This window comes from Lissotriton helveticus, chromosome 3_2, assembly GCF_964261635.1.
Source record: "Lissotriton helveticus chromosome 3_2, aLisHel1.1, whole genome shotgun sequence".
NCBI lineage: Eukaryota > Metazoa > Chordata > Amphibia > Caudata > Salamandridae > Lissotriton > Lissotriton helveticus.
Window position 1 is genome coordinate 283,054,642 of NC_136062.1, and position 15,856 is coordinate 283,070,497.

Here is a 15,856-nt window from a genome sequence, read left to right on the forward strand (position 1 = left end):
GCGGTTGCTGTGCTGTAGCGGGGACGGACATGGAAGCGATGCCTTGAGAGGTACTGGTCCGTGACCATTGAGGGTCCCGTGGAGGGGACACGGAAACTGTCCTGGCAAATCCGCAGTGAGGGCTCAATATACAGTACGGGCTGCACCGGCCTTCCTGTGGACCCTGTCCTGTGTGCCCTTCGCTCTGCGTGCCCTCAGCCCTGGCACCCTGCCAGTGTGCCCCCCGCTCTGCGTGCCCTCAGCCCTGCGCACCCTGCCCCGTGTGCCCTCCGCTCTGCGTGCCCTCAGCCCCGGCCTCACCTCTTGAGGTAGTTTCTTCCATACAGAATCTGCTGCTTGTGGGGTCTTTGCAGCAGCTTAAGAAAGAATTAGGCTTGGGGGAAGCATTTTCTGAAGAATTCTGCTCGACAGTTGAAGCTAACTGATAACTGCTCAGAGGTTTGCATGAGGAGTGTAAATGTTGTTATGGTGAGGAATGCATGAAGGCGGGCTGATCCCGCTAATGACGAATATGAAATGATCAGCCCAGATACTGGCAAAGGAATAATGACACCGTGGATCTCAGAGTAGTGTGACTTCCAATGCTCTCCCTGCCCTGATTCCTCGATGTCATGGACCAAAGACCCCCGATTTCGAATTCAGGTCTCCTTTTCCCTGAATGCCCTCGCCACATAACTCTTCTTGCTCCCTCCTACGCGGTTGAGTGGGGGCGCTTACTGAGGGCTCCAGCCTGCCCCTGGCAGAGGGACAGATGGCCAGCCTGGTGTTGTGTCTGTGTGCGCGCAGCAGCAGCGGGGCATCAGAGCTCCCCTCCCCGGCCCTCACTCACCGTGTTGGCGTGCCCTTCCTGACATGGCACATCATGCACTTGAAGGCCTCGGCGCCGTTGCGGAAGGTGTAGACGCTGCAGTCCCAGTAGCCCTCGTCCGAGGACGGTTTCTGTTGCCGCTTTGGCCTGCGGGAGAAACATCAGACACCCGTGCTCCTGGGGGGAGGGAAGCGATGTCCCGGTGCATCAGACACCCGTGCTCCTGGGAGGGAGGGAAGCGGTGGCGTTCACCGGGCCGGGATACTGCTCTGCAGCTGCCCCCGTGTCCGCCATGTCCCCCCCTCTGCCCGGGCTGCATTGTGCGCAGCCATCTCACCTGGTAGGGCTCTTCTTGGCTCCCATGCTGCAGGGCAACGGGAGGAGGAAGGAAACTGCAGCCTCCGCCGTGAAAATGAGTAGAGGGATAAAGAAACGAGGCTGTTCCGGGCAAGAATGGCGGCCGCAAACCCACTGAAAGAAAGAGAAAAGGCCCACCCTTCGAGCGCTGCACTGCCCCAGCCTCCGCCCACGTCGCAAACCTATCCTTAGACGCACGGGTGCAGAACATGGCAAAACATGAACTTTTCAATAAAACCAGATTACAGGCTTGTCCTCTACTTGCTCTCCAACACCGCGCCTTGCATTGCCAACCGAAGAGAACAACTCCCAAAAAAAATGGCGGCCGCAAGCTTCCGAATTTTTCGGAATCGGGGGCGTGTTTTGCTGTCCTGAGTGACAGACAACGTCACGAGCTAAAGAACAGCAAAACTTACGCCCCCGAATCCGAAAGAGACGGGGCTTGTTTGGAGTGACTCCCTTCTCTTCCAATGGCTGGCCTCCGTTTAGGAAGCCAGCCAGCGGAAGCGAACGGAGCTGAGAGGCGGGTTTAAACTGCCCTACTCCAAAACATAAGATCTCCGGACCGGAAGCTGCGCGTTGCGCAGCTTATAGGTCCCTCGACCTAAAAAAGACGTTTTAAAAAAACTGTTGTGACTTGCATCTTTATGCCACCTTTTTGACCCTGTTTAAGTTACTGTGGATGAGTGCAGTAGCCCTGTTAACGAAGTTTTTGTATTTTTGCTTATGTAATTCTCTTAAAGGGCAATTCAGGGTGTTTCACAAGGTACAAGAGGAATGTAGACGGGTACAGTGTATGATGGCCTCTGAGCAGCCGCAAAACGAAGTTTCAAATTTGAAGATGTTACATGCTTATGATACCCCAGTTAAACTACACTATCTCAAATCATAGGTGTGGTGTAAGTGTGCCTTTCCATTAGTGAATACTGGAAAGATATCTGTAATGGAGTTTCCCAAATGATTAATGAACGCTTTATTATGCTTCCTGAGAACTGGCTTCTGCGTTTATTTTGGGTACAGTCTGCTTTAAGAAGACGATTCCTGTGTTCATGCTGCAAATATAGTTAAGAGAAAGATAGTGATGAGTTGGCCTTCGGGTCTGTTTTCTAGGTAATCTTGTTTACACTGAGATCTGGTTATTCTGAATGAACTTGAAACTTATTATATGTCAGTTGTTCAGACTAAACGGAAAAATATTTTGTTCGATTTTCTCAACATATCTACTAAAGAGCAGTAAACATCCTAATGCTCATGATGTGTGATTATATTTAGATTGACTACTTGTAGACTTGCTTTCAGGGGAAGCCATGTATTACATCTGACTTGATAACTCGTCGTTTTGTTTTCTTCCTTGTTTGCCTTTGTATTGTACATAACTGTATTTATGATTCTGTTCTTACAAATGCCAATAAAAAATGCTTAAAAACAGTAGTTTTCTGTTTCGAGTCCTTACCAGTAATTGAAACTTTGCTTCTGAACTTCCCTGCCCCTACATTATGTATGAATGTCAAAAACATGTTATGCTATATACCATACCATTAATACAACCCTCCAAAGTGCAAATATAATATAGTTGTCAATCCATTTTGATTATATCCTAATTCAAATACTTTAAAAGTAATTGTAATATATGTTATGTTATTGTTTTTTTTTAAACGTATTTTATTGATTTTGAGCAGCAGACAAACCACAACATCATCTACATCTCTTAGCATCATCAATTACATCTTCAATTTTACTCCCAACTGAACCCCCGGATCCCTCCCCCCCGACCACCGCTCGGCAATTGGTGAGGGCAAATTCCAGACATATATATTGCATAACATAGCAGCGGCTACAGGGACAGTTAGATGTAACACAATACACTGTTCCTACATATCACATGGACGTTCTGTACTGTTCAATCCTCGTCTCCCTCTTGGTGATCCTGTAAAGCCTGCACCAGCGCGTCCCAGGCCAGCTCTAGAGCCTTGTCGTTATTCGTGCGCTTGGCCTGTCTTAGGCTAATGGGGCCCTCACTACCCGCCCATTTACAGAACTCAGTTCTACATCTCCTGTACAATGGCCCCTCCCTCGATTTCCAGTGCCATGTAATTTCCCTCTTCGCTAGGAGTAAGCCCAAGTCGATGAATTGACTAGTAATTTTAGTTTTGGCCGTGTGCGGAAACCAATGCAGCAGGCACACTGCCATGTCAAAGTTCAGATGCCTATCCGTGACCTCTGTAAGGAGTTCCCCTACTTCCACCCAATAGCTACCCAAGGCCGGGCAGCTCCAGAGCATATGTTCCAACTCCGTGCCCTGCTCAAGGCACCTTAGGCATGCCGCATCATGGACCCGGAAATATTTGGTAATTTTCCCAGGAGTCAAATATGAACGGTGCAAAATAAAAAATTGCACTTGTTGAAAGCGCGCATTCCTACTTCCTTTCCACGCCCTCCGCATAATGTGGCCGCATGCCGTGTCAGGTATCGGCCTAGCTATGCCCACCTCCCATTTCTGTTTGAGACCGACTAGTGGGCTGAGTCCCTCATGCAACATCCTAGAATAAAGACAAGTCACCGCTTTAAAAGTTCCCGCCGCCATCACAACATATTGACAAGCCTTGGTGGTCACCGGTTCCGTCCGTCCTCCCTTCCAATGTTTCCGAAGTGCTGCCAGAACTGCCGCATGTAGCAGAAAACTACCATCTGGTAGACCATACCTGTCATGCAGGGCCGGAAATAGGATCAGCTCCCTGTCTTCGTATAAGTCTCCCATCACTTGGAGCCCGAGCTGTTCCCACACCATGAGGGGGGACCAGTCCCCACCATGCGGCAGAGCCGTCAGCATCCCCAATGGGATTTCCGGAGCATATGGGTGCGCCACCCCGGCCCTACGCTGGCTCCTGTTCCAACAGAGCTTGAGGGTTTTCTCTTCTAACGTCAATTCCCGTAAATTAAGCTTTTGTTGTAGGACTATGTACGAGAGGATATGCCGCTGTATCCCTGCACCTCACAGTTGTTCCGAACCCCTGAACTCCAGTGCAACATTTTGTGTAAGTACCTGCAGTTGGGCCGCCAAGTAGTAAAGCTCGAGGTCAGGAACCGCCATCCCGCCCTCAGACTTGGGGCGCATCAGTGTTGTCAGTGCTACTCTCCTTCTTCCACTGCCCCACAAAAAGCCTATGATCATTGATCGTAATTCCTTAAACATGCGTGGGGGGACCCATATTGGCCGAGTCCGGAAATAATAAAGCAATCTAGGTAAGGCCACCATCTTAAGGAGGGCCACCCTCCCACAACTGAGAGAGGAAGTGTTGACCAGAATGCCATGCTTCCTTTCAGGGCACCAATACAGCGCCCCACATTACCTCCAGCATGTCTGTGACATCATGATAGATTCAAACCCCCAAATACATGAGACATGTCGGCTCCCACTTCATCGCACCAAGCAGCAGCGGGGATTGTGCACATGGTCTCAACGGGAAGAGGCACGTCTTACGCCAGTTCACCCTCAGGCCTGACAGTGCACCAAACTGCGACAGCAGGGACACTGCATCCTGTAGTGCTTCTTCCGCATTGTCCAAGAACAAGAGCAGGTCATCTGCATATAAGGATATAAAGTGGGGTGTGTTCTGTAACCACAGCCCCCGATAGGCCAGTCCCGATCTAGCCTGCACCGCAAGGGGCTCTAATATATGTTATGTTATTGTGCTCTGAGAAATACCTTTATAAATACTTTTTATATAATATCCATATTGACGCATCTAAATCACTCTGAATTCTTGCGAGGCTTAAAACTGTATCAGTTTCTAAGTCGATGTTGGCATTCATTTTCTTTCTTTTTATTTTTTCATCTGGTATCAAAGTAAACAAAATGGTTTAAACCAGAACTTCTTAAACTTTGGGAAACATGACCCGATTTTTAGAAGATCAGACTTTCGTGATCCACCTACATTATGGGCATGAGGCAAGGCAATTTTAGAAGTTAACTAAAGCATCATGTGGTAGTGCATTGACCTTTACAGGCAGCATGTTTCCCATTGAAATGGCCACTAAATTTGCAGGGACACAGAGTTTTAGTGATAAACCTCTATAGCACGCAAAGGAAAATGTGTGAAAATCGGGTGTCTGTGAATATTTTTCATTTGTGCATCACTGTTTACAGCACACTTCCGAATTATAAAATAAATTGATTTTCTAACTGCTGAATGCATACAGTTCATTTACATTGTTCATTTGTTGTGTGTTGCAAAAACACTATAGCCGTTCCTTTCCCACTCTATACTCCAGCAATGTTGTTACATAATTCACTTTAAAAACTACTCTCACTTTTCAGTCAGAGAAAGAAAAGTAAACACCAATCCCCATGTTGGGTGAATAGGTAGCAATTTGTCAGGAGACATAGCCTGAAAATATGCCCTCTGTCTTTGGAGCACAGCAAATATGACAAGATAAACACAGAATCTAAATGTATCTTTATTGATTGAACTTTCCGAACCAACAAAAATCGGCTCACGAACCACAGTTTGGGAAACACTGGTTTAAACATAAATAAGGGAGTAAAATTATGAATTCAATTAATTTTATTTTTGATCTTCAAGGAATATGTGCGGCCGGTACCAAACTCCCTGAACATGCATAACCCGCCTATCATGTACATAGTTTTGATTTCTCACTGAAGTAGCAAAATGTGAGTTCCGATTGAAGTTTGTAATATAAAGGTGGTTTCACTTTAAACGGCAATCCAGCGTCAGTCTTGCATTTTGGACTCCGTATTATCGACAACCCTTAACATAGTATACCCTTCCCTATATCTATTAACATATTAAAATATACTTTGCTTAGTTCAGAGCACCGTTGATTTGTTGCTAAGTTTGCATTTTAGAAGAGCTTAAATATACATACACCTGGACTGAGCTTGAGGCAAACATGTGAATTATTGCACTCCTTTCTGGATGACAATGCAGGGAACTTTCCAAGTCATCTCTGATTATTTTTATTCTTTCAGTCATGAGTCCGTTAGTGGAATTTGTATTTGGCAGACCCAACCCTTTTATGCATCTTACTACTAGACTGTATAGTAATACCTTGAAAAATATTAACTGTTTTGTGACCACCTTTCAGCTGTGATTGTAATATCAATCACTAGAGATAGTTTCGGATAACAAATTAAGCTTCGCATGGGATGGGAAAATAGACTAAGATCTTTTATTTCTTAACTTGCACGGTTATTATCGTCTGTACTCAAGACATTTGTTTTTAGCTTGCTCATAGTTATTAGTTTTAAAGTATAGTTCTGCCCCTAAAGGAGCTGACCCTCAAATCAACTCAAGTCCTTTTGCATTCTACCAAATTATCACATAAATTGGTACACATTTAGTTTCGAATTGTGCATAATGCACCCTGCATTTCATTAATCCTATAAGTTTGTGTTTAACATATACTTATCTATTACTTCCTTGTATTTGTAGTAATGACTATGCAGAAAGAAAGGGGACAAGTGTATCAGTTGAAACTAGTTGTACGTGTTACATGGAGCTTTCTGAAGGCTGTAAAATTGGATAGATTAATGTATGAGTAGAAGCACTTGCTGTGTGACTCATCCCAGGCAGGTTATGATGTATAATCAAAAGCGAATAAGTTCTTGCTTCAATATGCTCACAATATCATGTGTGCTTGCTTGTATTCGCAGGTCATAGTTCATTAATAAATTAAGATGTAATGGCTTTTTACACAAAAACCGAGGAGGAAGAACAAGTGAGTAAGCCGCAGATAGAAAAAACAATGAGAACATTCATACACCCAACCCGCTGCAGTGAAAAAATTGTTTTGTGTGTACAATGCATGTATAACAAAAACATTTAATGTATGATGATTTAGTGTACTATTTAAATAAAGTGTCCCCTATGCATTCCAAGGCAGGCACTCCACAGAAGAAAGCAAAGTACACCAAACAGCATACAGCATACGATGAGATAATTATGTTCTTCCAGGCGGAGCCAAAGCCTATGTTGTGTATTTCTTAAAATAATTAGTAACAATCAATCACGTCTGCACTGTCAAACCAGACCTAACAATGGAAAAGAGAAGAAAAAAATGAGTCCTGTTTGAAATCAGTAGATAACCTACATTGAAGGAATAGTGATAACCTTGATAAAAAGAGCTGTGTTGGGGTGGTGATTCTTTCTTAATATGCGTGCCTAGACATGTGTAACTGTTTTTTAATTGTTAGCATTATCATTGGAAAATAAATGTTATCCAAGCCCTGAATTGCATCTGTTTTCCAGGGCACTTACCCTGGTGTACGTAAATCGAGTGTTGACCTTAATATTAAAATCAGACATCCCTGGCATTCAGAATTGTATTTGCTGCTATAGGCAACCCAAGTTATGGTAGATAAGAGTTTCTGAAGTTAAACGTGTCCTTTCCCTCGATGCATCCGTTTATGGTAGGAACCTCCCCTTCCTGCCTGTTTTGAACAGTCTCTTCTGGCTATTACTGAAACAAGTTAATAAAGATGTAAACATGTCTGTTACCCTCCACAGCCCCCTTCACGCTTACCACAGCCAATTTGATTTTGAGATTGTTCTGCCATTCCAGTACGTCATAACGACATATCTCTTTGTAACTTGCAGGGTAGGGAAAGGCAGGAGGCGTGTCTTTGTTCTAGAAGGTTTTATTTGGTGGTATAATAAGTCGGTACAGGTCTTTCTTGGTACACCCCTCCTCTGGGATCTACTCCTCTCTCTCCTCGTTTTTCTCTTTAGACCTTCTTCCCTTCGTCTGACCGGACTCCTCCTCCGGCTTCTCTCCTCGGGCTCCGTTGTGACCCAGGCTCCGCAAGGGGAAGAAACACAAAAAGAGGGAGGTATCAGAACACGCACTATTCCAAATCAAATAGGGGAAGGGGAGTGAGGGAAACCCAAGTGCAGGAATTACTTCAGGACGTGAGTACGGTGAACACCGGGAGTCGGGGTAAAGCCTCAGGGGACGCTCCTACCCCCCTTTTCAACCCAGTCCACGATACGATTACGCAACTCGGATAGCCACACCCCTCATGGTGTGCGGCTGGGCGAAGCGTGGTGTCGTTGGCCTCCGGGCTTTCTCCTCTCGGCCGGGTCCCGTCCGTACTCAGCTTCGGCTGTTCTCCGCGGCTCCTCCGCCTCCGTTGACACACGCGTTGTTTTCGCCTCCGTAGTTCCTCCCGTCTCCACCTTCTCCTCCTCCTCCGCTATCGTGCCTCCGCTCTCGTCCTCTTTACTGCTCCACGCCGCTCCTCTCTCCCACTCGCTGTCCGCTCCTCCGGTGTAATAACACACCTGAGTTCTCACTCTGCTGTCATTTAAGGCGGGTCTTGGCCCCTCCTCCTCCATACTCCCGCTAGTCCAGTTAAAGGGCCCGATACCTTCTTCCTCATCGCAACTGTATTGCTCCTCCATCATCTTCCAGGCAGGGGGCCTCGGGGGCTGTGAAGACAAGAGGGGGGTTATTGGTTAAAGGCTCACCCCGGGTGTCGGGGTGCGGCGGCCATCCTTCGCCGCCTGGTTACACTCTTCTTCTGACAAGTGACCCAGATCTGTCTCACAGTCCCTCCTAAGCTTTTGAGGCACATTGGGCGGGTTTATTGAATGCTAGTGACATGACTTCCGTTTTACCTAAAAGGCTCTAATTTAACAGGATTTCTAAAACGGTTTTTGCCGCATCTTAATGTAACAAAGACCTGCGATAGTGCAAAGTGTATTTCAGGGAGCAAAATGATAATCACTGGAGCATGTGGAGTCAATAAATATGACTCTTAATACGTTGCTAAATACCTTATTACTACTCTTGGTGCAACATTAATTTGTAACTGTATTTGATTTTGTTTGATTGCCTGAAAAAATATATATTTAATTTTACGATTTTCATTGCAGAAATAATAGTCCGTGTAGTGATTTTTAATCCGGAAAACTGAAAACAAAATTAGTCTATGGTTTTGCTATACGAATTAGTATTATCATCAAAAAAACGCATGTGTTCGAGATGATAATTTGTGGCTTCTATGCTGCAGCATGTCATCTAAATCCGACTAAGACACTGAAGGAATAGCGGTCTTTGGAGGGTGTCGGGGAGCATGGTACCGACGCCTATGCATATCATTAGACTGAGGGCACCACACTGAGAAAAACAAAAACATGAGGGGTAGAATCCTTGAATTTATCTCAACCACTGGTAATTATTCTGGCCATATCTCAGTCCATCGTTTGCCCACCATGCCACATCAGTTTGGAAGCAGTCCTATTTGGTATTATTGCAGGAGTTTATCCAGATAGAATGCGGCATTAGGGACATTACTTTCCGCTACAAGGCATTAGTTGATTTCGGGAAAGGTGATATCTGCATATAGTATGAGAGATTTAGATATGGCTAGAGAGTGGCATAGAATACAAGGTGCATACGGTAATCCTCTCGTTAACCACAATCAGTGTAATGTGTTGAATAATGGTTATTCCCTATTTGTACCCTACATCCTAACTGTAACACCAAATGTATAATTCAGTTCCAAATGTGTGTCCTAGATCTGCACGTTGAAAGTCGAATTTTGTTCATGTGATTTGCAAATGTTCTGTTGTTCGAACTTTACGGACCAATGTTACAAATATGCTGTTATAAATAAATACTAGGTGGAATAGATTTAATAACACACACACTAAGATTGCACAGTGGTAAGAAAAGAGCCATCTGGTTGGCAGATTTTTGGGAAAAACTCAGGGAGACAGATTCCCGTGATGACGCACAGGTTTTTAGTGTAAGCTTATGTAGAGTGGCTTTATCCCATCTCTCAAGTGAAAGGGTGCCCTGAAGAAACGTTTTGATGTTAGGCTGATCAAATGTAAATGTAGAAATGCTTTATGAACTGGGCTTAGCCTATGTCATAAAGTTGTATTCACCCTTTTGTTTCCAATTCAGCCCTCCATTAAGACATCAGCCTCCTATTGGAATGTCCGCAATTAGCAGATAAGCTACTAGGACTTCAGTTATTGGGGACACACACTATACATAAGTAATGGTCTGGGGATATTTAAACCATGCAAGTGTGGGAAAATGCAGTGGAGATTTGTACAGTTGGCACCAGTACTGGCAAAAAGAAGAGTGGCCATGGTATGAATGGGCACAGTGGGTCCCAACAAACAGAGATGGGCGAAAGATGTCAAAGAATGGGCAGAAGCAGAGGAAGTTAGGCTACGGGGTGTAGGGTGATGAAAACGCTGAAGAGGATTTAACAACATGGAAGGAGGCCATAGTGAGTTTCGAGAATGCAGTGGGAGGTCGAATCCAGTGTATTCCGCATCGGAATAGGGAGGTGCTCCAAATATCAGAGAGCATTCAAATATAGTGAAAAAGGTACTGGTTGCATTACCCGTGCTTAAAATAGACCCTGAAAACCAAGTGTTCTGGAGGGGACGGGTGACTTTTCTGGCAACTGCGTGGGAAGGGGTGGGATGGCTACAACGATTGTTCTGTTTTCACAAATTGTGGTAAAGTATGATATTATTGATGTACCTTTTGAGAATGGTGAAATGGAAAAATAAACATATTCTTTAAAAATAAATACAAAAGTAAGGTTTGCAGATGTTGAATGAACCCAGGATAAGCACCACCAATAAGAAGGGGAACTCTCCTTCACTTACTATTGTGATTACTAATAACTTTTTTTTAAAAGTCTTGAAGGAGCTATCCAGTGAAGAATGTTGTGTGTCCCAAAATACCAATCTTACGTCATCAGACCAAAGGGACATGTTCATATGCCTATTACTGGTGATAACTATGCAGCACTGGTTAACAGTACAGCCTTTTTCTTTACACTCAATGGCCCCCTTCAAGGGGTAGCCTCTGTCACCTCTGGGGAGGAGTTTGTTGAGGCAAAGTGTTGTGTGTGACTGTGTGCAAGTGGAAAGGTGGACACATTCTATTTATTGGGTGGGTGTGGTTGTGCAGACTCTACTGATGTCCGGTAATAATGTGCCATTCCAGAAACCATTGAAGTTTTTGGATTATCTGGCAAACTCTAGTTGTGCATCACTTATTGAATTATATTGAGGGTTGGCATATCCTTTGTGGCTTTTTGCACTATTTGATAGGTGTATGCAGATGCATGAACCCTGTAGTGATGAGTAGCTTCTGTAGTTACAGAAGTTCTTGCAATACCTACAATGGTATCCAGAGAGATGTTATCTACATGCACCCTCTCATGTGATTTTGTGTGCTGATTGGAGCTTCATCTAGGGAAGATGGAGCCCTTCTCACAGGTTCTTATTTTCTAGCTAGTTTGAGGTGTTGTCCTCTATAAAAATGTTTAAGCAAATGTTGGTGAAGCTGGTATTTACGGTGTTTGCCTGTGTTCTTGAGCCTGTAACATACTGAATAATGTGTGCATCTGTTTGAGTGCACTGATCTTTTCTCTTGAATTCGGCTTTGTTCTTTTTTTGGTTTATTTTGAATGTTTTCCTCATAAAACGTTTTAATTGTGCATGTTTCTGTATTCCTTCTCTCGTTATATTTGTGAATTTCTTTGTTGGTATTTGTTTTCATAATGGATGACATTTATTTTTGTTCGATCTGATTTTTAGTTGCGAGTTTGGAAGTGTTGTGTGAAGCTGTTGCTATTTTGTGGCTTTTTTGGTTACTTGATTTCAATTATTGTGTACATGGTGGCCATTGTCTGACAAATAGGTTTCCTTTTGTTGTACTAAGCCTTCTTTTTGTTTTGGCTTGGGAAGGGCTTTGTAATGTGTACCCTCTGCCTAGTCTGATTGTCATGATATTCTCTTTCTATGTGATGAGAGGCCTTTCAAAAAATGTGCCACATTGCCAACTTCTTTTGGGCCCCTCTTCTGCTCTATACTTGCAGGTAGATTTATTTCCAATTAAATCTATTTCCCACTTATTTCCTCAGGAACTGTGATTGGTAATTTTTAGCTAAGATGTAGCTGAGTTGTACTGCTTATCGCTATGCAGCTGTTTGTTTTATTTACAGTTCTCTAAATATTTTGTTGCATGATGCTTGGAATTATCGTGTATGTGCAAACTGTAAGATAATGCACATGATTTGTGATCTAAATTAAAACATTTGTATTAAATGCTCTGAACAGGTCAGATGTCTGCATGGAGAGACTCGTCAAGAAAAAGTGGCGAAAGAAGGCCCAGAAGAGAAAGGAGGGTTCCTCAATTCCACAAAATGGTGTTGGGAAAAATCAGGTAGAATTACACCAGTCCTTTTTCTAGATCTTCTTTTCTGTTTTAGTTGTTAGTGCTGCTTATGCATGCGATGTAGTGAACATTAAATAAAGGGATCAAATGGACACCCTGCAGTGAGTGCTTGCAGTGACTGCAGCCAGGATCCTGGAGTTGTACTGGTGTTTTTTAATTAGCGGTACATGTCAGTGTGAAAGAAGTGAAGGTAATGACAGCAGTAGGATGAGCCTTGGTGGAATGTACATGTTGATGAATGTAGCCCTCCAGAACAGATGAAGATTTCCAAGTTAGTGCTCCTGTTTTACGCAATTCGAGCTGAAATTCCCACTCTTGGGGAACTTCCCCCACTCGGAACCATAATACACCCACTTGGATACGGTCTCTAGGTTGTACACTTTCAAACTGGTGCAACATTTTCAAGTGAAAACAATGTTGCTATAAAAGAATCCAAAGTGGTAACACATAACCTCTTGATCCCTCCATTGGATTACACCAAGTCAATTTACCTGACCTTTAGCCCTAAATGAAACACATTGTTTGTGGTTTTTTTAGACATTCGCTCACTCTGCATTTTACTAAATGGAGATTGATAATGCTCACAAACCCCATCTGTCATGACCATTAATGACTAAAGGCTCACTTTCTCTAAATAATCTCACTGCTAAGAGAGGTTTCAAGCCTTAAATATTGTGTGTGGTAAATGGTGTAGTTCACTGCTGTGCTTTAATAGCACCTTTGCCATTCCTGTACCTATGAATTTCAAGAAAGATAAAAAACCATGATCCATCTTCTCAAGCAAAAACGTTTTATGGTGGCTATTTGTTGCAAAAGAATGTTAAAGGGTGTGAGGACATTTAAAAAAAAAAAGCAGTGTTGAACTCTACTGTTACTTACATTTTCTACTTAAGTGCCATGAATTATCTTGTTGATAACCTGTGTATAAACACGAGATTCACCATTTCATGTTGTTCCCAGGCCGGCTCTAAACTTTTTGGTTGAACTAATTACAGTAATCTCATATAAAAATGTAAGGTATTAATGACTTTCAGAAGTAGTTCAAAGGAATCCGTAGACATATAAGTGTTCATTTCATTGTGTGGGAGTTGCTTTTTTATGCTTATGGTTTGCTAATAATTGCAATCACATGCTATAGACCAGTTTATGAAATTTGTAAACATACGATAATCTTTTACCATCGATGTATTTACATGCATTATTTAAGTGGCCTGTAATAGAATATCTGTTTTGAGCCTCTCACTTGCATACAGCTGAGAGCAATTCTCAACCTACATTATTTTTTTCATGTGTCAGATAGTCTTCATGGGTACTAACATGGAGGCTAGCTAGGCTGCAGTGGGAGGAGTAAAATGTGGGACGTCACAGGACACTTTTGTTCCAAAGAGCATCCTGTCTGACTGAACTGCATGTGGCCTTCTGAGACCTCAGAAGGTGATTTTACATTACTCTGAGAAGCTCCAATAACTCCTCTAGTCTCCCAAAGGATTAAATATGGTTAGGTTTAACTGTAAACTGTTATTATCTCCACACCCACTATTTAATGGAGTCACTGAGAACCCTTCCATCTTTCATTTGCTAAACGTCAAGAAAACAACAGCATAAAGGTAAACCTACTCCTGAAATACCGGTCACTTTGTGGAAAAGTAAATTTTGCCATGTTGTATGTGCCTACGTGTTCCCCATGTTATGTTATATGTGCATGATCGATATGCATTTATTCCCCTCTGATCGATTAAAGACGCAATTACAGTTGTGTCCATCTCTAGTATGTCAGTTTCCAGTCCTCGTGAATACAACGAATATCAGGCCTATGTAAAGCTACGTTGCCACGTTTTACAGTGTGCACGTTAATTCATTGAATTGTCCCCGTTTCTAGGCCTCAAAAGGGCCCGGACTCAGATTCAGCTCCTGTTTCCTGAACTCTCCGAGGAGCGATACAGCCCCCACCTGTATCCCTGACCCTTCACTTACTTTCATGCCTCGCAGTGCCCGGCTAGGCCTGGCTCTGCCTCCCAGTGTGCCAAGAGTATGTTATGTTTCTAGTTATCAGTCCAGCCCTCCTTCTCTGCATTCCTAAGCTACTGAATCGCATCAATAGTTTCCGTCATGGTCTAGCCTTTATGTCTCCATGTAAGAGAAATACTGTATTCATATTCATAGAATATTCCTCGCACATGCAATACATTTAGAATAATGCATGCACCAGTCTTAGTGTCTGTTAGCCTTTACCCTGATAACTTTTGGATTCTATCAACATGTACTATAAACACCAGATACTAGATATGCCTAGGTACATGTCGCTCTGACCCTCCAGACTTTCGTCTCCTCTTCTAGTGCAGAAGTCATAGCCCCCAGTTCTCCCTGGTAACACGTCATTGCCAGTTTACGCGCACCACTAGGTTAAAGGTCCCAGCTGCTCAGGTAGCCCCCTCCATGTTTCCGCCCCGTTTATGACATATTCTGTTACGTTTGCATCACATGTCTATGTATACGCCCTGTACACACCTCTTGTTACACCCACTTTATGCCTTATCTTTCGCGACTGCTACAAACCCCGCCTACTGCTACGCCTACTATATTGAATGTAATGTATTCTGTTTAACTATAAATATTGTGCACTGTTATTAAAAGTTAGCCTATTCCTGCCCCCGGCAGCTGCCATCCTATTCCCATACAGGCTGTCCTGTTCCTGTCCTTTATGCTTGATTAAAGCCTGTCAACTCCAGCTACCTCGAATCTTGACTCTTATTTATTGAGCTATCTGTTATTAGAGTATCCTGAAAAATAGAACCGGTAATTAATTATTTATTTACCACATAATGGCGCCCGAATAGGGACTTGCCCTTTCCCCACGCGCCGGAGAAGCCACGCAGGCCCCCTGATCCTCTGCAGCCGTGACGGAACCATACCGGCCACGTGCAGATATTTCTGCTTCAAGTATCCCTCAGGCCCACGGAGGAGACGGAGGTTGCGGTCCAGCGTCCAGACGAGGCGGTGGAGGAACGCGGCGAGTCCCGACCAGAGCCCAAGCCGAGAGTCCAAGGTCCGAGGTATCCGGAGGACCACCTGTAACTGAAGTCCGAAGTTCGTCCATCCGTCGTCGTAGCAGTCCAGTCCAGTCCGAGGCCTTCCGTTCTTGCTGCCCGGTGAGTACCATTGCTGGGGTAGTATCTAGACAGGGTCAATGAATTTGTCTCTGGTCCGTGGGTTTGGGTACACAGATCCAACACGAAGTGTCCACCTAGGTGGATGCGGGTCCTGACGTGTCTCTTTATGAGACCGGTAAGTTTCGTACTGTTTTAGCAGTGCATCTAGTCATTCCAGTAAGTTCTGTTCTGTTCTCGAGAAATTCATGTGTTTCTGTTTTCAGTATTCCAGGTAGTATTCTGTCCGAACTGTTATTTTAAATGTTATTTCATGTGTTTTCAATGTTGTGGTATGAGTGATTTGTTTTCA

The 15,856-nt window shown here is 43.8% G+C and overlaps 1 protein-coding gene across 4 annotated transcripts in view; it reads left to right on the forward strand.

Moving 5' to 3' along the window:
- Window positions 1-15,856, forward strand: part of TMEM266 (transmembrane protein 266) — a 795,378-nt gene that overhangs the window by 97,938 nt on the left and 681,584 nt on the right. For all 4 annotated transcript variants that reach the window (XM_078685229.1, XM_078685230.1, XM_078685231.1 and 1 more), the window contains exon 4: window positions 12,280-12,385. The gene's annotated coding sequence lies outside the window, so the exon portion shown is untranslated. The remainder of the gene's footprint in view (window positions 1-12,279; window positions 12,386-15,856) is intronic.